This window comes from Argiope bruennichi, chromosome 1, assembly GCF_947563725.1.
Source record: "Argiope bruennichi chromosome 1, qqArgBrue1.1, whole genome shotgun sequence".
NCBI classification, from domain to species: Eukaryota; Metazoa; Arthropoda; class Arachnida; order Araneae; family Araneidae; genus Argiope; species Argiope bruennichi.
The window spans coordinates 47,300,916-47,327,764 of record NC_079151.1 but is presented as its reverse complement, the minus strand read 5'-3'; the positions used below and the strand labels follow the sequence as shown (position 1 = coordinate 47,327,764).

Below are 26,849 nucleotides of genomic sequence, written 5' to 3'. Positions count from 1 at the left end.
AAGAAAATTTTAAAAACAGCTGGAAAAAATATCTTGTCAAAAAAAAGAATCTCCATACAAGTAAAGATATGCTAAGGCACTTATTTCAAAAAAAGAACGTCACCATTTCTTATGAAATCATTCAAGAATTATTATCTTCTGGCAGTCTAAAACAAACTATCAACAGGTAACATTGATAGACACTTTATTTATAAAAGCCATACACAGAAAATCAAAAAAGAGTTTACACACTCTAAAACGAAAATTTGTCTCATCCTTGGACTTGGCTCTATATATTCTAAATAAACTGTTAAAAAAAACTTGATAAGGCCATTAATTAGTTATGCCTCCTAATATGAGTTCCAATGACACCTACCCATTTTAAAGGAAAACCCAACAAAATAAAAATGCTCAACAAATAAATTATAATATGTATTTTTAATCGTAACCACAATTCAAGAATAACACTGATTAAACACTGCCTGAATTCTTCAAAAAACTATCTGATAGATTCTTTGGAAAAATATTGCACGAACTGGAAAGTAACACTAACGAAGTGCAGAAAAAAAAAAAAGTCCTCAAAAATAATTGAAGATTTAGGACAATGCTGGCTGACAAGCTTTTCTTGTAACTTTCTTATTCTATCTCACTGTATCAATTCTAGAGTGAAGCGAATTTGTCGAAACAAAATCTTATGAAACTCATTAGCAATATCATACCAATTTTTTTAAAATTTTCATGTGTATTAAATGACCAGGTTCTAAAAAAAACGAATTATTTTTAAAAAATTAGCCCCCACATATAAAATCATATTATTACATTTTGTAACCATGCATTAATTATTTCCCAAGTAATGATCGGCTTTTGGTTAATTTTTTAACGGACTGTATCTTTTTATTGTTGATAGATTTTAAAAAGACATTTTGATTTCTCTGATATTTACAATTTTTTTTCCTATTTTGGATTGTTTAAATACAAAGGACGAGGAAAATGAAAAGATATCTTTATCTAAATGACTTTTATGCGTGCAATATTTTTTCAGACCGAGCTATTAACCCTGATTTCCTTTCTTTCGTTTTGCCCTCAACAAATACATTAAAGGGGTATTTTATTTTTCTAAATTCCTTTCTTTGAATTTTTTTTTCTTGCCATTCGAAAATCTGAAAGGAAGGGAAAAAATACACCAGTATTCCACTATATCATTAGATTTTTCAGAAGACATTATCTACCATTGAATGCCATTTAATCAATCATGAAAATTAAATCAATCATTAATAAATCTCCGAATTAATGAAGATTCGTGAATAATATTTAGTTCAATCAGTAAAACTTAATTGAAATCGTGAATAAAAATTTTCACATTTTTCTTTAAAAAAAACAGGCACTTTCATGTACATATATTACACATTATACATTTTATATCTAAAGATAGCCGAAAGAATTGAATTAAAAAATTGAAATGATGTATGTGCATCATTTTGAAGAAACAACTTTTTAATCCTTTTTACAAAACACTAGTGTTAAAGATAAGTTAAAATCTGTGTATTAATCAAACGCATATTTTCTTGCCATTTCATCTATACTTATAATAAAGCTCAATGTGTGTGTGTGTGTGTGTGTGTGTGTGTGAGAGTGTGTGTGTGTGTGTTGGCGCTCTACAGGCCAGGTCATTTGACATACAGCTATCAAATTTGGTACATGTATACCTTAGAGGTCGGGAATGTGCACCTGGGGTCGCTTTTTTTGAAATTTTAATTATTAATTAAAAACTAACTTTCCCGCCAAAAAAATCTTCCATTTTTCCCACCGCCAACTTTTCCGCCAAAAAAAATCTTCCATTTTCCCCACCGCCAAATGAGTAAGGCTTCAGTTTCTTTTTTCTCCCAACAGTAATGAGGCTAGGGTTAATATTTTTCGGCGTATTATTTTAAACGATTCTGTTTATTTTCTTAATGTTTTATGCATTTAAAATTAAACATTGTTAATTAATCCATGTTTCAGATTCACTCTGAAGTACTTTTGAATTAAAATAACACAGAATAAAGGAAATTAAAAATGTATAATCTGCCTAGCGTTACCCCAACTGGCGTAGAAAAATTCACGCATGCGCATTGTTCTGATTGTTGTCATGACAACCACTTTCAACGGATGATTTAAATTATTTTTAGGTTAGTTGCATGCTTTTGTAAGTAAATTGTATTTATGTTAGTTATATATTTTTTTGTATATGCTTATAGTTTTAAGAACATCGTTTTTTAAGTAGTTTTTTTTTAACCTGTTTTCAATGATTTAAATTATTTTTAGGTTAGTTGTGTACTTTTGTAATTAAATTGTATTTATGTTAGTTATATATTTTTTTGTATATGCTTATAGTTTTAAGTACATCGCTTTTTAAGTAGTTTTTTTAAACCTGTTTTCGACCGATTATTTTAAACGATTCATTTTATTTTCTTAGTGTTTAATGCATTTAAAATGAAACATTGTTCATTAATCGATCTGTTCATGATGAATCTGAGAAAATTTTGTTGACAAATTCTTGAGATATTACATAAATTAAGAAAGATATTCTTTAGTGCCCATAAAGTTTAAACGCTCAGTGACTCTATTATCAGTAATCATATTATTAAAAAAATGCTTTGTTTCAGTAAAAAATATTATTATATTAATTGCAGATTAATTCTTTCCACTTTAATTTAAAGCATAAATTCTACGAGGGATAACAGAAAATTAGAGAGATACATATCACGTTATGACTGAAGGCCTTTATAATATTATGAGTGAATTATATGACTATCAAAATTTGAAGTTTTAAAATATTTTGCTGAAGAATCTATTAAAGTTGGAATTGCATAAAATATTTAATTATTAAAATTTTAACGAACATTAAGATTGGCGAACCGGCTGGTCGCCAAAGGCGGCTAGTATTCAATAAAGAAGGAAAAGGAGTATTCTTTGATCGACTTTCTAGTATACTTACGCAGAACGTGTTTTGTAAGCTATCTGCTTGCACGAATGAAAAAAAAATCAAGTACACATTTCAAAGAGTTACCTTTTAAACATTGATTTTTCGATCTAAAATTTTCTAAAAGATCTACAATTTCAGTGTTAAGTCTGCTACTAAGTTTCATCTGTTTAGTCTAATTATGAACTAAATCCATCATTTCGACGATTTGATGGATTTAGTAAATAATTATGCATGGATCTGCAATTTTGGTGTAAAGATTCACATATAAAAAATCATTCATCTAACTTGTTGCTTTGCGTTTTTAAGTTATCGCATCCATATGCACACGGATAGATAGACAGATAGTCAACATTTTGATTAATATCATACAATTTCTGATAAATATGCCAATTTTTTTTCTGTTCTAATATCTTTTAAATATGTGAGTCACTATGATCATATGTACATGAACATCCATATTTCTAAGTGATGAATTTTTTCAAATTAGATGCATTTTATAAACTCATTTCGTTTTTAAATTATCGTGTTTACAGACAGAAACAGAATATCAAAATTTGTTTCTAAGCATAAAATGCAAAACTTCATCAAAATCAGGAAGTAATCTTTTTTTCTTTCACATAATACACTTCTTATATGAGAAAGTAAAAAGGAATGGTTATCATTTTGATGGCATCGATATGAATATTAAGAATTTAATAATCAATAAATAGTTTTCAAATTGATTTTTTTTGATGAATAGTAGATTATTTTGAGATCTGTAGAACTCGAATTTACTATAATATGTGAAGGAATTTTTTTTAACTTTTTCTTTCCGAAAAAAAAATCTTTTGAATGGGAATGACATTATTTTTGATTTAGAACAAATAGCTTTGTTAAATTCAGTCTTTTAATTTAAAATTCATAATATCATCAAATGTTTTAAAAAATTTGCTTACATTCAAAAATAATTTTAAGAGAAAATATATTATTAAATGTTTATTTTTTATTTAAGACGAATTAAATTCAATGCCAATTCCTAGCTGTAGGTAAAGTAAAAGTGCTGATAAAACTTTAGCAGCTTAAGTTTTAAATTTACATACTCTGATCAGCCCCTCTTTAAAACATTTTTTTCCGCATATATGAAGTATACAAAGAAAATATAAAGTATAGTCAAAAGACTCATTCCCGAGATTTTAAAGAATCTGCATGTTTTAAATCTTTAAGAGTTCTGGAATTACGCAAGTGGCCCTGGCTTGAATTTGTAAAATTAAATTTTGAACGAAATTCCCTTTTACATTTTCGCTATATGCAAACACTATAACACAAAAGTGCAAAACGCTGAATGCATGAAATTTAGCACATATTTTTTATCAGCAAAATTATAGGCTAAATCGATCAATAGGGTAGTCATCTGTCTGTTTGCGTATTCGACAATTCAAAAACGCTACGAATTAGATAAACAAATTTTGATGAATCACTTTACAATCAAAATTATAAATTTATATGAAAATTCTACATTAATTTTTTTCTTTCACTGACTTTTTTCACTTTTACTGCGAAAGCTTTTGACATAATAGAGAAGCGTCTATTTTCTTTCCAACATAAACAAAATAAATGTCGCTTCAGTAACATAAATTTATGGAAACTACTGACGGAAAGTAAATTTACGATGCTTCTCCTCTATTGAAACTAAGTAAATAAACGAGCAGTTGATAATCTTTTCGGAACATTTATAACATTCTAAGGCGGTAGCAGATGGTACAATAACGTTGTTGATGAGGGCTGAGTATCGATTTCTGCCTTTGCGCCATTTCCATTTGCGATTTCTGCCATACCGTTTAAAAATGAAATTTTCCAGCTGTTGCGACTTGACAGGTGACAAAGTTAAAGCTTTTTCAGATAAGTTAATTTAATCAGCGCTTCAGTGGTCATACTGCAACAAATTAATTCGCACAGAATGTATTCATTCAATAAGTAATATTACAATTAAAATTCGCTAAATTGATTTAAAAAATCACCCATTATATTGAGAAATGCCGGAACTTAAAATATTTGCAGATGGGAGTTGTTCTTATTGCTTATAAAAAGATTCTTACTTTAAAAACAGGAAGTTATAAGAAAACGATTTTGCTCAATATACGAAAACATTTTGATAAATTAGATGTGACGCATATTCTAGTACAATCATTTCCGCTACATATGCAGGTGGTAAAAAAACATTTCCCGCGCTTTTTGCTACAAAAACAGCTGTGTGCTAATTGCTCACTGTGTAGTGTTAACAAGTTTACTTCTATTACAGCTCATCATTTTTATTCTGTTAATAAAAATTTAATTTTCAGTTGAAAATTTTTGCATAATTTTTTAATTGCTTTATATGAAATTTCAATAAAGAAACTTAACATCCTGGGAAATTATTTATAGGCGTGATGAAAAGGCAACACATTTATTCTGGTAATTTTTATAAAACAATTTTTTGTTTATTATTTCATTTTTTAAAACTTTGAAAAATATTGTGATAAATAAGCTTACAAGTTGTATACAGAAGTTAATAAATCTGTTCGTCAAGTATATTATTATTGAAAATGTTTCAAAAGAAATCTTTGAAAATAAAACTGACAAAGCAAAAGTTTGCAGAAGCAAAAATTAGAAAAATAATGTTCATAATTATTACATTTCAAACTTGAAAGTTGTTAGATATTTAATTTGAGAATAAAATTTATTACTATGTCCTATATATTCGTTTGATAATTTTCAAAATCAATTGTAAAAAGAAATTTATAATTAAATAACAGCTGTCTGATATAAATCTTCTACAAGTTATCGTCAATCAAACAGATAACATATAAAAAAATACTTTTTGTAATTTCTGTACCACATTTTTAAAAGATGAAACAGAATATAACTAAACAATCTGAATGCAGAAAACTTAAAAAAATTATCTTTCTTGTAACTCTTTTTGAATGTATTTTAATTCTACTATTGCTATTCTCTTATTGTACGTTAAAATAAAATATTAAAATAGTCTCTAATATTATAAAGATTAATGTATGTCTTTGTGTATATTAGACTCTATCTGATCTGTAGACCAGATATTGTCTGTCCAGATATTAACTGCTATAATCATGCTAATATCTGATACAGGCCAAATCTTTTGGCATAGAGCTATTAAATTTGGCACATATATACTTTGGAGGATGGGGATGTGCGAAGGATTTTTTTAAAATTTTAATTGATTAAAAATTCAGCGAGATATGGCAATTTTTGTAATAACTCCCAAAATATTAAACAAATTTACTTTTTACATTATTTTAAAATCAAAAAAATTATTTTTTTAATGATATAAATTTAACTGCAACATATTCCTGAATTTTGGCAATTCTAAAAAAATATTTTTTTTTGCTTAATTTTCAACAATACATTCCGTTTTTGCATTGAAATTCAAACTGCTTTCATTGCTTCACCAAAACGAATGATTTTTCACATTTTTAAAAGCAAAGGAAGAAATATTCTGTATTTAAATCTCTGTAATTACGAAAATGAGGAATAAGAAATGGAAGTTACAATGCCACGAAAATTAGAAAATAAAATAACTGACATTTTTTTATTTTAATAACATAATAATGCCAAGGGACTTGATTTTTTAAAAATGCAAATACGCTATGTATATTGGAATTATATGACTTTAATTTCTCTCACAATTTGATGCTTAAAAAATTTCTTGGGAGAAGCATGAACATCCAATATATGTATAAGCGATTTTTTTTAAAATAAACACAGCCAATATTCTTGGCAAACTAGTTGGACATAAAAAGCTGATTTTCAGATTTGTTTTAATTGTGAAGGCACTCTTGAATGGAATTACTTAATTCTTGCTAAAATTTACTTATAAATGCTAAAATGCATTGATAAATGAGTCATCTAATATTTTATATGAGAAGGATTACGAAACATTAAAGAAAAAAATCTTAATTTCAATTTTTCGCCTTTTTATAGATGGCATTTTGATCTTCAGTATCAAGACGAAAATCAGTCACATTTACCTCCGTTTCAGATAAGAAATTGATCACGTACTATTGATTTTGATCATCATATTCTAATTCGTAGAAATAAAAATATTTTTAAGATTCTAACTAAAGTTTTTAAGTTACTGAGAAATCAATGATTTCTTATTTCCCTGAAATTTTATTTAGAATTGATAATGAAAGAACATATTTCTTGAAAACAAAAATAGTATTTGAGAACATCTGTTTACAATTTGTAATAGTGATAAAACTAAGCCATATGCTAGTTGATGCGTTCTTTCCTTCTCTGCCTGATAAAAAAATTCAATATATTAGTGTACAAGTTGCTATTGCTCCTGTAGTAGAACCAGAATTATTCTAGAATGTATATTTAATAAGTGCTTCTATAAATAAGTAAAAATAAGTTAGTATTCAGTTGCGTTATTTTTATATTAATTATTCATACAAACAATTCTAAAGCTTTCTTTTTGATATTCTTAAATAAACATCGAACTGTATTGACTGATCGTTTTGTAAGCAGTCTTATTCAAATAATAAGCACATATAATAATGCATTTAGATGATGAGCAATATTTAATTCGGAGGGAAAAACGACAAATAATTTAAGAATGTTTGTTCTCCATAATGACGTCAAATAAGTGATTACATTAAGAACTCTGTAAAAAAAAAAAAAAAAAAAAAAAAAAAAAAACATATTTTATCTTTTGTCTCTTTTTTTTTTCTCTGTCAGATATCATCGAATGTTTCAAAAACTTCTGTGTCGTAAACTTGAAATGAGTTTCCTTTTCTGTTAATTTAGCTTAATATTATTTACTTTTATCATTTTATATTATCTTTATTTTATTTTCATGTATCCAAGAGCTTAAAACTTCATCAAAAGATTCTGAAATAGTTCGACATGATTAAAGCAAATAAATTTATAGCATGTGCAGATTATAATTATTGAACATAATATTTTCAAAAATTAATTTATTTTAGACCGCCTTGTATACATCATTATGCTCAATAATTTTTTTTATGTTTGTATGCTACTATAAATGAAATATGTTAATATTACTAGCACTGATACCATACAAATAAATTAGCATAAAATGCTCTACTTTTATATTAATTTACAATGTTTATTTTGTTTGGTGTTTTTTTTTATTCCTCTTCGTTTATTTCCATTCGTTTGACACGTGAGCTTTATTAAGAGCTTTAATACTTCAAAAAGAGTGCTAACCTAATCTTGCTCAAAATTAATACTATCTGTATAAATTTCAGTCCTCCGGAAATAAAGTCATCAAAATATTCACTCTAATCTGTAAATATCATTGGTGACAAATAACTGATTATAATCAATAATTCAGACAATCCATATCAAGTATTTATCGACCTCAGTAACTCAATTGTAATTTCAGAGTCGAAAAGATACATTGAAAATCAAACCGAATCTATGATTAATAATAAATGTCAGAAGCTGATGGGATAAAATGCTGTAAGGACTTTTCTATTGTAACTTTCTGGCATTGCAAATATAATACTTTAGTTGGACTAGATTCGTTAAGTAATTGAACTGTGGGAGCTATTAATATTTAAAAAAATTTAATTATTAAGGTGCCCGACTACGTTCGGAACAAACGTTTTGAAAAATATGATTTTTTAAATAAATTTTTATTATTTTTAAAAGCATTTTCAATTAAAAAGCATGACAATAACGAAAAAGTTTGTTTTATAAATATAATATTTTTTGAGAAGTAGAAGAATTTATAGTAAATTTTTATGAAATTTGATTAAAACGGCTGTACTTTATAACAAACAAGGAAACAAAAAATTGAATTTTTTTACAATTTAAAAAAAAACTAAAGCAAAATAAAATAAAATAATAAAACCATAAATTCAAAAACAAAACAAACATTTCTTTTCTGAGTGAAATTGGAATCAAACATACATTAATTCAGTAATCCCACAATCACCCGGCAAAACTAATTTTTTAGATCAATTTTTTTACACTCAAAGCTTTTACTCTTTGATAAAGGTTATTGTACTTGTCAATTAACACTTAGATTTTTTTTATGCCGTTCTTCGTATCAATGGGATGAATATAAAAAGTTCAATAGAAGCTAGTCATTTCAAGTATATGAACTAATTCCTTTTAAATGACAGAATTTCAGAAGGAAATTACACGTGGAAAAAATTGTTATTTGGGTTAAACAAATTTGAGTTGCACAAATGTCAATAAAAGATAAGACAGAAAGATTTTTTTTCTTATGTTATTCAGTTCTATTTATAAATATTTGTATCTTTAAGATGTGTTATCTTTTCGTTCTGAACTTTTCATAGATTGTGAAGTTGGAAAATAAAAGAAAATGTATTTTTCTCACAGAAATTTGAGTTTGTCCATTTTAATTATTTTCCTTTTATTTCCATTTAGAAAAAATTGATAGCTATAGTTTTATATGCTGGGAAAAAAATTTCTTATAACAAATCAAGATTTTTTTAACGTTCTTGGGTCTTTAATTCTAATATATGCAGTGACACAGTTTTATAAATTTCTATTATATGCAGTTTATTTATATTTTCTGATAATGTTATTTATAAAATCAAATTTTTAGAGAATTAACAAATATGTTCTTTCTGAATGATACTTTTTCTTAAATAAAATAACACTATAAAGTATAATATGGATAATTGCTCAAGAAAATAAGAAATAGTGTTTAATAGTTTATTCATGCATTGGTGTGTGGAGCAGAGAATGTTGGTTTCAATGCGCTGTAAACTTTTTTTTTACACAATTCTGATTTTATATTGATCAGAAAAGTCGGCTTCCTGATTTTACGTATGAAAGTATAAATTTCAAATATTAAAATACTGTTGTAAAAAATACAGTTTTTACATACTTTGCAGACAACTCTGTTATGTTATATAATATCTTTTTTTAAAAAATAACAATATTTTCATGTCTCCGCCCCATTTTTTTTAAACTAACTTTCACTACTAATACTTCAGTATAAGAGTAAAATGCAACGAAGGCAATTTTTGGTCACATGACATACATCAAATGCTACAATCCATGTTTGAAATACATAACACATCTTTCAGAGGGAAAATAGAACATAGTGTTATAGTGTAAGATAGCCTAAGATAACGCTGTAAGATGTTAGATGGCATGTCTTGATGTACAGGTGCATTTGCTTTGTTATTGGGCTGTCGCGTGAATTGACTTTATTAACTTTATGACCTACAAATCCGTCAACTACTCAAGATTAAGCACGCAAGTTGTTATAACAAATGCCTTTACGCACATTTCTGATTTGATGCACGAGGGCTTTGTGATTGCTAAGAATAAAATGCACTAAAAACACCAGTCTTTCCTTTAAAAAAGGTAAGCGAAAATGATATAGAGCAGAGCCAGTGTAGATCATATCTTCACCCTATAACACTTTTGTACATTCAAAGTATATCTAACACAAAATAAGAGGCGCTTTTAAAAAAATCCCTTTTTCCCCCCATCATAAATCCGAATGACCCGTCAAAAAAAAAAAAAAAAAAAAAAAAAACGACATAATTTTTTTTCCGGCTGATGGAACAATTAATGTGTAATGATTCTGTGATATGTAGGTTTCAGCCTCACAAACAGCACAAGATACTTTACGATATCTCTACTACTAATAAAATTGAATGTGTGTGTTGACATTCTGCAAGCCAGACTGTTTGATATAGAACTACCAAACTTGACTCATAGATACACCTTGGAAGGTGGGAATGTGCATCTAGGATTTTTATTTGAAATTTTAATTAATTAAAAAATAAGCTGAATTTTGGCGTCCTTCTATAATTACTTCCTAATATATTATTTTACAAATATGATTAGCACCATTCCAAAGTTTAAAAAATTGCCTTTTTAATGATACCAATTTAATATTCGTGCTCATTTTTTCCCCTGAATTTCGGCTATGACTTTTAAAACATTTGCTTACCTAATTTGTGACAATAGATTTCACTGCTGTCCTGAAATTGAAATCGTTTTCAGTATTTCATCAAATATTTTATCACGTAATTTTCTTCCGTTGTTGAAATGATAAAGATTTTTTTTTTGGGGGGGGGGTTGGTGGAACAATTAATATGTAACGATTCTATGATGTGTATGTTATAAATAAAAAACATAAATTAAAATTGCAGTTACAATACAGTGAAATTTAGAAGATAAGTAAATTGCACATTTACATTTCTTGAATTTACAACTGCACATTTACATGATGTTGTGGGAATTGTTTTCATTAGATGGATTTCCGTACACAATGAATGAAACATATGCAAGACAGTTTAAGTAGCAATCTTTTATGTCTGGCAATTTAAAATGTTACAGATATGAAGTTATATTTATATGATTTAACTGAAATTAAATGTAACTAATAACACCACAAAACAGCTGTCTTCCAAAGGCAACTAGTTATACAACATTTCTCATTTTTAACATTTTGTACGCTAAATTTCTGTTGCTAGACAATAAAGTAATAAAAAATTATCATCTTGTTAGAGAATATATTTCTTTAAATAAGAAACAACAACATGAAAGATTAAGTTACTTTATAATTCCATGTATTTATTTCAGCAGAAAAATGTTACTCAATGCAATAAGTGTACATTGGTTTCATTATAAAAATTTTAATTATTATAATAAGGTAAGATGCAAATAGTATTGCATTATTACAAACCGAAACCTACGTAACAAGTTGGTTCTTAATAAACTTTAATTTATTTCAGAAGTTCTACTAACATTTGCATAGGATAAATCATTTAACTTTAGTTAAATGAATTGTCCGACATCTTAAAACATATTTCATGAAATTTAATCTGTTAACAAAAACCCTTATAAGGTTTCATTTTCATTTAAAATACTCTTTATTTTTCGTTCGAGTTCTTTAAATTCATCATTCCATATTTGGTGAGACATATCCATTTCGCCAAAACCTAAACACAGTTTCTCTGTTTCCTTTGAAATCTCTAGTAGACCTTCAAATATCAGCTTCAACGTTTTCTTCTTGGATTTTAAGCTGTTTGATATCTCATCACTGTGTTTTATGTTGTAAAGTTTTACATAATTCTGAATGATGTCCAAAATTCTTTGACTAAAGTTCATAAGGAATATCATAAATGCATCTGAAGTCAAATGCTGATTTGCTTCTCTCCATATTTTTCTCTCCATGATTGCTGCATAATTTATCACAATCAGTTTTTGTTGTAATTTATTTCTTGCATCTAAAATTCTTTTTATTCGCTTGTTGGCAACAAAGAGTAGACTTTCGCATATGGCAGCACAAACTCTTTGACTTGCATCTAAAAGAAACGCTTTTGGATCGATCATATCAGTTGGTAAAATTTTAACAGTGTTTGATATTATTTGACTAATAAATGAAGAAAGAAAGTTTAAATCATTGGCTACTAAATACAACATTTTTCTTGTTGTTTTACGTTTATCAGCACTTAGAATTACTGCTGGATTCTTATTAAGCAGTCCAGTGACAAATAAAATGCAGCATTCGTGAAGATTTTTGATAAAAATTCTGTTATAATTTGAAAATGTTATGTTCGATACAATTTGCCATAACTCGACAAGATTTGTTCGTAAAATATCGGAGATAATTTTTGCCGTGGAACTTATTTTTTCTTTGGCGAAACCGAATTTATATGTATTCGCTCCAGTTAAATCGTCGAAACACAACGCCATTTTGATTTGACAAATGGCTACTCTTGTTTTGCAATTAAACCAATTCTCTATTACCTTTGTCCCAAACCAAATGCAAAGAGATTCAAATTTTTCTTCAAATATCTGATCTTTAGTGACTTTATTTATATAAAATAATAAGTTTTTACACGATTCAAACAATTTTAAAGTATCCATTAGAAGCTGATCTTTTTCGTCTATCAGCATTAATTTCAAGGCAATTTCGGGTATATTATCTTTTAGATATTTCTCAAACAAATTATCTAGAACATCATAAATAGTGCTCGTGTATAAAACCTCTGGATAAACATTTCCTATTATTCTATCAGCAGCATTTAAGAATTTTTTCGTATATTTTGTGAACTCAATCAGATATTTAATTTTATCGGAAATCGGTATCGGTATGTTTATTGCCATTTTTTCTAACCATTTTTGGGCTTCGGATTTCATAGCAAAAACAGGATCATTGTGCAATTTTAAAATTCCATTAGAGATTTGAATAATTCTTAGGCTATACTCTAAATCATTGCGGTGATATTTATTTTCTGCCAAATCTAAAGAATGAAGGTTTTCAATCATTCTGAAACATCTTTTATTTAAAATGTCTACTTCTGCTTCAAATGCCGTCTCAAGAAAACAGTCTAGTCTGCCTTTTACGAAAAAAAGTTGACGAATATTTTTCTCACAACTCAATAATAAGTTATGAATGAATTGAAAACTAATTATACGATCATTTAAAGCAATATGATTAACTACAATAAACCATGAAATTATATCTTCACATGTTGGTATGCCTTCGATCACACTATGAAGATATATCAGAGTTGACGCTTTAGAAGAAACCATTTGTTCCCAAGAAGAAATAATTTTTTCCCTATCGACAACTTTTAAGTAATCTTCTATGCATAAACGAATAAGCAGCAAATGTCTTCTCAATGCACCTATTCCACCATTTTGTTTAGAGATTCCAATTTTCATGACAATATGCAAATATCCTTTTGTTCTTCTGTTCTTAAGAGACTTAACTGGAACCCATATATCTATACCTTCGCAAAATACCTCAGACAACCGAATTTCACTCCAGCCAAATAAATGATCTTCCGGTTGCGCCTGGGGTACTTTAGTTTCATCTGTACTTTCTACTGCTACAGAAGGACATTGTTGCTTCTGAGAATTTATATTTCGCCTTTTAATAATCATCTTTCGAATTTCAATAATCAAAGTATCTCCTTCAGGATTTTTTACATTCAGTCGATAACTTGCATTCCATATTGGATGAATGGGAAAATCAACAGGATCCGTCAATTCCACTTGCTCTGGATTGCTACTGATCCACATTTTGCAGAACAAGCGAGAAAATTCTAAATATTTCTTCCATTTTAAACGTAAGGCTTCGACGATTTTCACATCTATTACAAAGTCGGGAGACTTGAGACTTTCAGCCGTTTCAAAGCATTGGATTTTGTTTTTGTTGCCTAAGGGAATGATTTGATCCAGATACTGATACAACTCTTGGAAAGAGCAGTTTTTAGAACCGGCTGTTGCTTTGCAATTATTTATTGTATAAACTGACATGACATACAAGAGACTTAAAATTTCATCAGAAATTTCCTTGTTTAACATATCTGTAAATTCGCCATATTGTAAGTTGCAGAACCTTTCGTTTATTTCATCAATTGATGTATTGTATTTAAATGCCATTTCAGAAGTTAATGCTTCGAATTTCGGGACAATTTCACCTTCAACAGTACAAACTTGTGTTTGATTGTTACCACTTGCGTCACGAGAAAATGAATTTTTAATGGAGTATTTGCTCCTAAATGGTACAACCGTTCTTGACGCAGATTTATTGCTTATAACCATAATTATTAGAAACGATATGAAAAGCCAGATTTTTTTTCACTTGCTTGCAATCGAGAAATTTAGATCATTTGCACAGTTTTTCATGCTTACTAGAAATAAAAAATATCTAGTTCAGATTTTGAAAGATCACAGTGTCAGAAATCCTCTTTTTCCCTATTAAAAAGAATGCATACATATAATTTATTTATTAAAAATTACAAAAACAATAATTAAATAAGAATAGAATAAAGTTCATATTTTTGCACTTTATTTAAAAATATAAAATCATTATGCACCTCGTAAAAGAAGAATGTGATTACATAATTTTTAGATAAAGATCATGGTACAAAATAAATTAAGTTTTGAAGATTATTCACTATTTTTGAGATATTTATCACAAGAAACCATTTTATGCATTACCAGTAACTATGATACTGAGCGTTTATTATTGTTGATTTAATAACATCTCGCAACAAATGCATGGGATTGCTAAGTTAGAGAGAATTTAAGAATCTTTGTAAAATGTTTTCTGTGTTTATGGCTTAATACAATCCGTTATTCCTTTTAAAGAATTGATTTCTACTCTAACAATAATGAGAATTGTTTGAAACTGAATTTTTTAAAATCAAAATTCAACTCGTTTTACTGCATTGAGGATTGTTTATATAAAACAGCTCTCTACATAAGTAAGCATAATTTTATTTTAATTTCATTGTTTATATAGTTGCAAAAATTCGTCCAATGAGTGTCGGTAAATGTAGAATAACTCGTTGAATAATGGAAAAAGAACTTTATTCCAGTGGAAAATATGAAGCAAGGATAACAAAAACGCAGTCAAGTTGTTCGCAAAGAACAGCATTTCAAGAACCTCAAAAGCGAAGCAGGTGAAAAAAAAATCCTTAAATAGGAAACAGTAATAGCGTTGAGCAAGAACAATTAAACAGCTTGTTTTGCAATCAATACTCCAAAGAAAAAAAATTGTTCCTCGTATGATCGCCTCATTTTAAATAGCCTCCTAACACGTCGTGAAGTTTCATGAAATTTTCCAGAAGAAGCTCTAGATTTTCTTCCCTAATAGAGATAAGGCAAAAATTCTTTCATTTTATAGAATCTATATTTTTATCGACAGATGTTCGCCATATTTGTCACCAAGGTGGAGGGTTATTGGCTATTATTGCCATCATTCAGCATCCATTAAGAATATCTTTGCATTGTTCTTTCCAGCGATGATGACTAAAGTTGCATAAAATTACAGATTCGTAATAATATTAAATTTTTCGAAATGAACAATAATTTTTGGATTTTCAAAGGAATTGTGAAACCAAAATTATAAAACAGTTGAGCTTTGATCTTTCAATGAATATTCTGTTTATAAATCTGTTACCACCCTTTTAAAATTAAATATTTTGTAATCACGCTAATTAACAGACAGAAAGAAGTAAATAACAAAAGTATATATTTTCAAAGTTTACAAAGATCTTAATTTTCATTGTGTTTAACTTTTGACATGACTTCAGTTTGGGAATGTTCTTCAAAATTATACATTATTTCTACCTAATAAAATACCAAAAGTCAATTTTACGTTTTATTTAAAAAATTATAATTCAAATTAAATATAATCTGCAAATTATATTATAAATATCATGATATTTATAATAATGAATTATAAAAAGGAAAGAAAAATTAAAGCTTTTTGGCTCACGTGTGTTTTTAAAAATTGTTCTTATTAAATTTATAATAAAGCGTTAAGCGACATGTCACCCATCGGTGACTGACTCTGAACTTTCCGTTTGGGCTGCGTCAGTCACTAATGATTGACGTTAAATTTTGTCCCCAGTCATTGACAGTATAATGTATGATATAAAATAAAAAATAACTATTAATAAATGAGCCTAAATTTTTAATCAAAATATTTTAATGGGTTTTATTAAAAGATAGTAAATATCTTGTGTGTAAGATAACTCTAAATATCAAGAACATCGGCAGAGATCGTGGGCCAAACGTAAAGGAAGGCAATATCAGCATGACGCTTAGTATGTTAAACATTTTATCGATTTAGTTAAAATCGTATTTTAAGTTGACAAGATGAGATGAGTAAATAAAATTAACAAAATACACATTAATTAAAGTGCATATTCTTTTTTTCCCAGGTTCGACAGCGTAAAAAGTACAACATGGAATTCTCTCCCTCCTTGTCAAGAGCTTCTGTAAAATCTGTATCTTCCCAATACTCCGTAGAAGAACTACAAGGTGAGATAATTCACTGCCTTCTTATTAGAATACATGATTTAGAATACATAAGAATCTAACCTATGTTTTTAATTATTCAATTATCAGCACATTTAGTTGACTTTTAATTGGAAAATTGATTCACAAAATATAGAAAGTATAAGCTGCATATAATATAAAAGAGTATAAGTTATTCTCTATAGCTGAAAATTTCGTCATTTATAATGAAACAATCATGAGTGTTACAATGTTCTATTTGCCGAGCGTACGAGGTAAAATTTCCAAAGCTAAAATACTTGAAGGTCCAGTTTTGACCGGCTTGCAGTCAGTCTGATCTGGTTCCAAATAAGGCTGTTAGATGAGGTCACTCAAGTTTTAAATTCAAGGTAGCCTTGTTCTTGTTCTGTTAAAAGTGAAAGTATGCTTTTGATAACTTTTAATATCATTTTATAATTAAATTATTGAAAATTTCAGTGAGTTTACGATTTTTTTAATTGTATCTTCTCATCACCATTAATTACGAGGGGAAAAATTAATTAATTATTTGTTTTTAGATGACTACAGTTTGTATTTTTATTAATTTTTTTCTTTCCTTAATTTTAAAACTTAACAGAAGTTTATTAATTGGTGAATTTCATTAGAAAAAAAAATGAAAATCTTTCATAATACTGCGAATACTAGAAAGCTGTATATTAAATTCTAAAAATAAAGCCAGCAAGAATGGTTTCTTTAAAATTTTCATGTACACTTTCTAATAAATGTATAATAGTTACGAAAAAATCTAATGGATTTTTTTTTGGGATTAATCACTGGAATGCGGTTAATACATAAGCATTAGAACACCCAATGTGTATTTTAGACGCATTTTTTCCGACCAATGTAGACCTAAATTTGTAGACCCAAAGTCACTTTTAAAATTTATTTAATTCAATACGTTTTTTGAGTTATTGCATTAACATACATGTGAAAGTACAGGCCATCTCTTGATGGATTTATCTCCACATTTGATAAGTATTTAAATTTTGGATATTAAATCTATGAACCAAATTTCAGCAATCAAATCTCTTCGTTTTGTACTTAGCGTGTTAATTTATATGAGGACATACCTATAGACAAACTTTCTCTGAATAGATTTCTTTAAAAATTTAACTAAAATCTACAAATTTAATTTAGAGACCATGTACCAAATTTCGCAATTCTAACTCAAAGCGACAGGCATAATTCAATAAATGAACTTTTCGAATTCTAAGAAGTTTGAGGCATGGTCTAATTTTCAAAATCTAAAATTCGAATTTTTTTACGATTACTCTATTTTTTCTTTGCATATTTCAAATACGAGGAAATCATATTTTTTTTCTTTCGTTAAAATTGCTGTCGGCAAACCGCAAGTCAAAGGCAATTTTCTTTTGACTAGATATACATACATACATGGAAATGTATTAGTTACACCATATTTAAAATCATCATGTGAAACTACCTTGCGAATGCAAATAATTTTGTAGTTTTAAGGTTATAAAACTTTTGAAACTACAAATTAATTAAAATAATTTTTTTTAATAAAAAATTCATATTTTGAGCTCTGAAATAGTTTGAAGAATAATTTAATTCTGTTTTCGCTTAAAATTGTTTCGATTGCTTTTTATCACCTGAAAAGAATTATCTATTCAGAGTTCATATATTGCCAACTTTGAGTTCCCCGAAATACATGTTTAGAAAGCATTTAATAATGTTTAGTCTCTGTACTTTATGAGAAATTCTAAATTTCATCTGTCAACTGAAATAATCAAATTTATCTAAAATATTTCCGTGGAGCGGATAAATTCTTAAAGGGCAGGAATCTTTATCATTACAGTCTTAGACTTCTGCATGAGTGAGAAATAAGATGCCTGCAAACTCATAAAAATATTTATTAAAAATTTTGATGGAAAAGAAAGTAGGTCGTATAAATGAAATAATCAATTTTGTCTAAATTATTTCCGTGGAACGAATACATTCTTAAAAGACAGGAATTTTTATCATTACAGTTTAAGATTTCTATATGAAAAATAAGACGCTTGCAAATTTATAAAAATATTTATTTAACATTTTGGGGGAAAGAAAGTCATTATCATAAAGAATTGTAAAAATCATAAACGAAATGTTGCTAATTACATTTTTGCCGATATTCTAATCGCTGAAGTTTTAGCGACTTTATTCATATACCGTAATTTTCAATTTCATTACGTGTCATTTAATATTGAGCCGATCAGTGACCGTACACCTGAAATGATATCATTATCTAAGATAAAGAGGAAGTATTTATAAAATAATAGCAGTAGAAAGGGAAAGTAAGGGAAGTAAATGAGTTTAGCATTAAGTGTTCAATAAAACTAAAACGATATATTGATTGTTTTAGAGACCAATAATCAATAAAAATCAATAAATAGAGTTATTAAAACCATTAAATCTGCTTTATAAATATTTATAATTCCAAAAACGGACATTAATCTACTATTTCTGTGCATGCTTTATATACATCAACCAATTATCTTTGTTTAAGTATAAGAGTAAATTCGTTCTTTTTTGCAGGTAATAACTGATTCAGATAATTTCAGTATCTACATTTTAACAATACGAAATCTATTAAATGGTAATTAGTTCCTAATTACATAACCACATCTAGGGTGGCCAAGTAGAATTACAGGAGTGACGTCACAATCACATGGAATAGAACTTATCTAAATATATCACTAGCTGTTATTTAAAATGGCGCAGTGCGTATGCACTTGCCAATAATATCTTTTTCCTATATTTTCATTTTTTGTAAATGTTTTGAGCAGAAAAAGAAATGCGTTATATTTATTTATTTATTACTTTATTGAAGCTTGGTAGAGGATTATTGTAACAAACATGAATTACTAAAAGTATAGTTTGAAAATTCAGAGAAAAGTTCTTAAGCTTAGATTTATTTTATTTATGTTCATGAAAATGAGCGATTATTCTACTGTAATTAAAAAATGAAATAAATTGAACAAAGCTACAGTAAAAATTGCTTAAAATTCTATAAGAACAAGTTATACTATCAAGAAAAATATAAACAAAAAAAATAAATAGCTGTTTGAAATTATGAAAAAGAAGCTGAAAAAATGAGCCGTTACAATCATCTGTTGTATAAAGCACAGTACATAAACAATTTGAAGTAACGCAGGGCAATCGATATTTATCATACAAATATGATTTAATTTCATTTTGAATGGCATCATTATATTTTTTGTTATTATTTTTTAGAAAAAATTGGAGAGCTTCGGAAGCAACATCGAGAAAACGTCGGGGAGTTTCTGAAAGTGCAAACGATGCAAAGAGAGAGGATGATTCAAGGATTGGAAGAAAAACTCGCCGCCCGGAGGGACAGGCGAGAACGGAAAGTCGAACAGATACCGCCCGTGTCTATCTAGCACAAGGACAGATCGTGACCTGGGGAAAATCGCTCTTCGTTTTCTTTTCTTTTTTTTTTTTTTTTTTTTTTTATTCTGAAAATCGCATTGCTTAGAATGGGGCTGATTTTATTGAACAGCATGGAGCTTTAATTTCCCTTAGGATCCAAAAACGATTTAAAATCGAAATGAAAAATTTCTCAAAGTATTGAAAATGGATTGATGATGGTGAAAAAATAAATTGTGAGTATTTTTTACTCTAGAAATAGTTTATTATGGATAGTTTTCTCACGAAGCATGTTAGATTTTACTATTACAATTTAGTTTATAAGGAAGTTGAAATCAGAAGAGTTTGCTGGAATCTTTTACCATATATTTTTCGTCCTTATACAAAAAGACATTGCGTTTTCAGTTTCTAAGATAAAATGTTATAAGTAGAGCTTACTATGGATGTATTCTTTATTTACTTTAATTTTTTTTATGAAACATGTAAATTATATGTTTGTTATGTCGCTGTAAATTATGATTGTTACCTCGTATGTTTTGTTCATTCAGATTTGTGTTCTTTCCTAATAATATGAATAAAATTTAGTGTTTTTAATTGATTGCTTGTATTTATTTTTAGAAAATAAAACAATCAACAAACAGTATAAGATTTTAATAAAATTTAAAATTTTAGAGGAATCAATAACATAATGCGTCATATTTGATCGCCTTGAAAAGGATACTGTTTTAAATTCGATAGTTCAGCATTTTGTCAGTTTATTGTTAATTTATTTATTACACAATCAGAACCAAACAGGTTATCAATTTTATTTTGCAATTAGCATCAATGTCTCAGGAAATTAAAAGAAAAATCATGTATGTAAAATTTTCATTTTTTAATTCTATTTCAAGATAGCGGCCATTTTAATCGTTTCATTATTTGGTGAGTTTAACACCATTAAAATATTTGAGACATTTTTATAATGGCGAGATATTTAATTGTAATTTTGTTAAAACTGATATATTTATAATTTTATGAAATCCATAATAAAATTTTTAAAAAACCATTGGCAAATTTTAACAATAAGAGTCACAAAATCAAATAGCGCAAATTTTGATTACGTGTCTTATAAATAGAGGATGAGAGAAATGAAACTCGTGGAATAATCTGTTCTTATAAGCGAACATGTATTTTTAAATTCCTTTTTCAGCAAAAAATAAAGCCAGAATTTCTTTTAGAATTTTTTTGTACCAGGAAAATAATTTTTAGGCATTGATAATTTTTTTATAAATATTAAATGTTGAAGGAAAGAATATGCTATTTTACAGATAAAATGCAAAAAAGACAATAACATCAAATAAAATTGCAAATGATAAGGAAAAATGTTCCCTTTATATCTAACTGGGGATTTGTTAATCTTATTTGCTAGCAAGTTATCTATTTAAACAATATTATTTTATTATACATAAAAATAGGTGAAAACTCAATCAAAACAGATGTGATAAAAAATATTTTGATTTCGGATGAATAAAAATATAACTTTGTTTTATTCAACACACATGCATGAACTTAGGATTAGAAATAAAAATATGGTACAATTTCCTCTAGAAAAATTCATGAAAGTTTCGCCAGCCATTAGATATGGTATGGCCGCCAACATTTAGGTCTTAACCTAAATGTTAAATCTAATCTGGCGATTCATCAATAAAATAATCAAATTTGTTGGCAGTAAATACTATGTTCTAACCGAATATTACATAAAAAGCTTTTATCAATAATTTCTTTTGCCTGTGCATATACCAAAATACATTTTCTGCAATTATTTGGGACAAATCTGTTTTAAATTGGACTAAGTTTTGATATTTGGCACCTTGCGAGGTTAGCAATTTTTCGGTGGCGCTTTGCTTGGGGTTAAGTAAGGATCGGCCATGTTTCTCTCACTCCACAGGGCGATATTCTACCAAATTTTGCATCCCGGGTTCCAAGGTTGCCCCCAGAGAGCATTAACCGGAAGGAAAAGAGAAGGATGGGGTGTGAAGAAGCAAGGATAGAAGGCCATGTCCAGTAGTATTTGTTGATGGTTAAGAAAACATTTCTTAAACTACCAAAGCTGTACATTCCACAACAGTTAATCCATCTACATAATGTAAATTTATGTAATTAAATTCGGAATCATCGGAACCTTACGATTGGAAACGCTATTGCTGCCGTTTGCGCTACATTCTGCCATTTCGCTAAAATGTAGAGATAAAATATTTTTTGGCGAAAATGACTGTATATAAAAACTCTTTCTTAAATTAAAAGTACTTTAAATTATCTGTTACATTAATAATCTTTAATAGATTAAAATTCTATGTAGGACGATTGTGCAATCAAAGAATTAAAAGTTTATCAACTGAGAGCACTTCCATATAAATAATGAAAGCTCAATAAATAGATCTTCTGTCCTTTTAAATTTAAATCAGTTTTTTCAATGCTATTTTTATAAATGCCTTCAGATTCAATCGTGGATAAAAGAAAGATTTTTAAATTAACAAACTAAAGAATAAGTTTGGTTGGTTAAACTAAAGTTTTTCTGTGGCGATAAATCCCAAATATGGCAGTCATGCACTACTATGGTAGGAGTGGCATTTGTTACAACCCTAAAATTCTTGACGAGTTTTTAATGGTTGGCCGGATTGGCGACAAACCAGTATCTTATAGTTTAATTTTACCAAAACAATTACAGCACCAAAAAAGAAAAAAAAAGATATTTTCTTACCAGTCTGAGAAGTAAAGGCGCTCGTCAAATAGATTATGTTCCAATTTTTTTCAAAAATTACTGACTCGCATGAAAATAGTTATTCAAAAAAGAATTGAATACTTTTGTCCATTCAACAAATTTAAAAAAATGTTTCCTTTATATTGCCACTTTGAATTTTTTTTAATGTAAAATAATTCAATCAAGATAAAATTCTTTTAAAAAGAATCAAATTTATTCGGATTTCTGTTCATTGAAGTTATAGTCATTTTCGAAGGTGAAAAGTAAGTCTAATTTAACATATCTTTCGATAAACGGGTTAAAGAAGATAATTGAATACTTTCCAGCTAGACATTGTGGGGAAAAAATTTGCATAGAATTCCTAATGGTGAATTTATCAAACGCTATTGCCAAACCTTAAAAGTTCTCTGAAAAATATCCTTCTACCTGGAAAAAAAAAAAAAAAAATCTGCTATCGCAAATTTCAAGTTATCATGTGAGAACATTTTTTTTTTCGGTGAATTGCTTAGAGCTAGAAAGTGATATTTGAAACTCAGAATCGAAACGGAGACGTTTTGCGTTGAACGTTGACGGTTATGATTCAGAATCCAAATGGACACATTCTGTGTTTAAAGTTGAGTGTTGCGATTGAGCATCTGCAACACAGTGCATACGTTTACGCTTTTTTCGTTCTGCGCATGCGCAGTAGATGACTCCATGGGGGTCTTCTATAGCCCCGTGGGATTACTATGCTGAAAACCTCATGCCTCTAACAGCAGGTCAACCTTTTAAAAACGGATCTGCTTTCAGAGAAGCATACATAATAATAACGCAATACTGGTAAAAGCAGATGAAGCAGATGAAGGTGAAGATTTCCACTTATGCTTTATTCATTGCCTACGCGATTTCGATTTTCAATTATTCGTTGCCTTCAATTATTAAAAACCCCTTAACGAAAACAACATCATGTTCTCACATGATAAAAACTGAATATAATGGAATTTTCGCATTTGTCGAGAAAGATCAAGAAAATTATTAAAAGCTTTCTAATTGATACTATAGAGGAGGAAATTAAAGAGTTTTCATTCAAGGGATTCATTCAAAAATAAACCCAAATGAAACGGTTTGAAATTATTTCTCTTTTTATTTAACCAATACCAAAAAATCTACAGAATTGAAATGATAAATTGTAAAATAAGAATAGAAAAATAAATAAGAAAATCAAAGGGACAATGTTTCTATTTCCAGGCTTTTTGGATATCGTAATTGTGGGCTTAAGATGACTTTAAAATATGTAATATGCAAAAAATAATGCATTTACAACAAATTGATTTAAAATTAGGAAAATAAGAAGCGACACAATAAAAAAGTCAAGATTTGCTGATTAAGCACACACCCTTATCAATTATTGGCATTTGGAATTTTTCAAACATCAAGCTGGCAGTCACTTTTGTAATTCTTTTTTATGTTGCACAGCATAAGTGATGTAGATAAATGATAGATGATAGATAAATTAATTCTATAATAATATTTTATAAAGTCAGAATTTCGACTCTCCAATTCAAACTCTTTCAACAAATGTTCTTTCTTTGGTTCGCAAGATTGAAAATAGCGTTAACAGTTCCAATTTTCAGCAAATAACATGAAGTTTGGTTAGGTGCATTGTATTTATACAGTGTTAGAAAGAATTTGAAATTCTTGTTCTGTAGAATCATGCTACCGCTTCTAATCTTGTTTTACTTAGAACGATGTCCTGTCTAGTGACATCAAAGTCACACGATGAAAACAATTGCACATAGTGATGTAACAATGATAATTGGTGCTTAGTTGGCTTGGATAATTGAAGCAAAATGTTGTTACGAATTTGTAATATTGCTTCCATGCATATTTAGTCTTGGTAATGAGGAAGGGAGTTTTACAGATAGCTCTAACTGATACTGAATGAGTATCAGATCAATGATTCCCATCTTTGGTGATGGATTTGGGGATAAAAATGAAGGATCTTGAAAGGGTTTGTATTGTAACAGTATCTCGAGCTAATTTTTTAAGAATATTTGGTACCCTGTTGGAAACTATAAAAACAGCGGCGCACAGCTGAGGAAATAGTCGAATCGAGAGAAGAGTAGCCGAGTGAATTCTCTCTTTGGATTTTATTTTAGTTTAGCTTAGCTATTTTAACGGCCCGTTTTAAAGCAACACCCTACGGATTTAATGATGACCCCTACGGATTTAACATACACCAGACCCGCTTACACGACGGGTCTTCAGTGGAGCCAGATCTCGAATCCGAAAGCATCCAGTTCCGAAGCCGAGACCTTACCACCAGGCCACAGTGGCCCCTTTTCTCTTTGGAAGGTTGATCTCCAGCGAATTCTCGTAGTGATCTTCGTGATGTTGCAATGATTTAATAATAAATTGTTGTTTATTTATTGTTAATTTCAGCAAGCGCTATATTATGTGCGTTTCGTCTGTGTTTTGTTAACTATGTTTTACTCTTTTCATGTAAAATTATGCTTCCTTTTCCTTATTGCGAATCTTGCAAGTCTCACCCGTTCTGCTCCAGGTGGATTTTACTTTAACAGTGCTTTTTCTTTCAATCTTTTGGTCATTCCACAGAAAACTGAAATAAATGCACTTTTAGTTTGTCTTCAATACGTCCTCTTCTGCCACCTACTCCCAAGAAAATTGTTAAAGGGAGTATATATATATAAGATATATATACTCCGTTTCTCCCGCTCTCTACGTCGCATGCTATCTAATATTAAATATACTTTGTTTTATAATATAATGCCACGACATATCATTCTTCATGTCATAAAGTCTGTAATGAATTAAAAAATTTTAATCGAGGTGGTAATTAAATATGTCTCGTAAGATCGCGCATTGACTTCTCTTTAAAATATTTTTTGATTAAATGTATGAGGCTTTCACATTTTGACTCGGATTGAGGAAGGATGCAAAGGCATTCAAACGAATATTTAAGTTAAGTAAAGATTGACATCATTTTATTTTATCGACGTTTGTTAAAAGATTGGGAGATAATAAACTGTTAGTTTCAAATAAATAATTATTCAACACGATTGTACTTCGAATTATCTTTTAGATTGACATAAACATTTTTGTAGTTGTTGTTACATGTTGCTGATCAAAGACTAATGTATTTAAGTTGATTGACAGACGCAGTTTTCTTGTCTTTCAGAAATATTCTTGTGCTGTTTCATTACTTTTCAACGAAAAATTTTGTTTGCAAATGTAGTTATACAGCTCAGGTATCATTATTTCAAATTCTTGATAAATAAAGATATTCAATCGATGTTCAATAAAAAGTTCCTGGCATTCCTATCTTTCTACTGCATATGTAATCAAATAACACCATTAAAATACATATCGTAAATCATTTTGATTTTTTTTAATTCAGCATTATATTGATCGAAACTCATCTACATATTTTGTTCATTATCTACATATTTTGTTACAATTCTCTTACGTGAATAAATTTGAACGATAAATATTTTATATGGATAATTGATATGACTTCATGCAAAAATGGGCTCTGTTTCAAACAATAAATATTTAAAGATTTCTGAAGATTTTTTACAATAATTTTTGGAGCACAATTTTTTTAACACTAATTCATTTATTGTAACCATAATTACTCATTTGAATAATTTAAAAAATTAAAATGGATTCTAATGTCTGCAATTCCATCTAGCATTATGATAAACACCTAAAATTGTCGATTAGAATTTGTAAATACACTAAGACCACTGAATTTGAATTGTTTTTTAAAGCGATATCTATAGGAGCCGAACATTGTTTAACATAATTAAGATCTAATTTGTTAAAATTATAAGAACATGCCGACGAAATCATTCGATGTTTTTAAATCTAAACTAATAATTTTTTTCTATTATTAATAAAGGTTTTCAACTTCTAATGATTTTTGCTCAGATTTATAACTGAAAATCGAAATAAAATTTGCCTACT

The 26,849-nt window shown here is 28.3% G+C and overlaps 1 long non-coding RNA gene across 1 annotated transcript in view; it reads left to right on the top strand.

The window, feature by feature from the left end:
- LOC129977729 (uncharacterized) overlaps positions 1-20,632 on the top strand; it is a 34,291-nt gene extending 13,659 nt beyond the window's left edge. Inside the window, exons 2-3 of the long non-coding RNA XR_008785219.1 lie at positions 16,645-16,744; positions 19,991-20,632. This is a non-coding gene — a long non-coding RNA (uncharacterized LOC129977729). The remainder of the gene's footprint in view (positions 1-16,644; positions 16,745-19,990) is intronic.
- Positions 20,633-26,849: the final 6,217 nt, after the last annotated feature.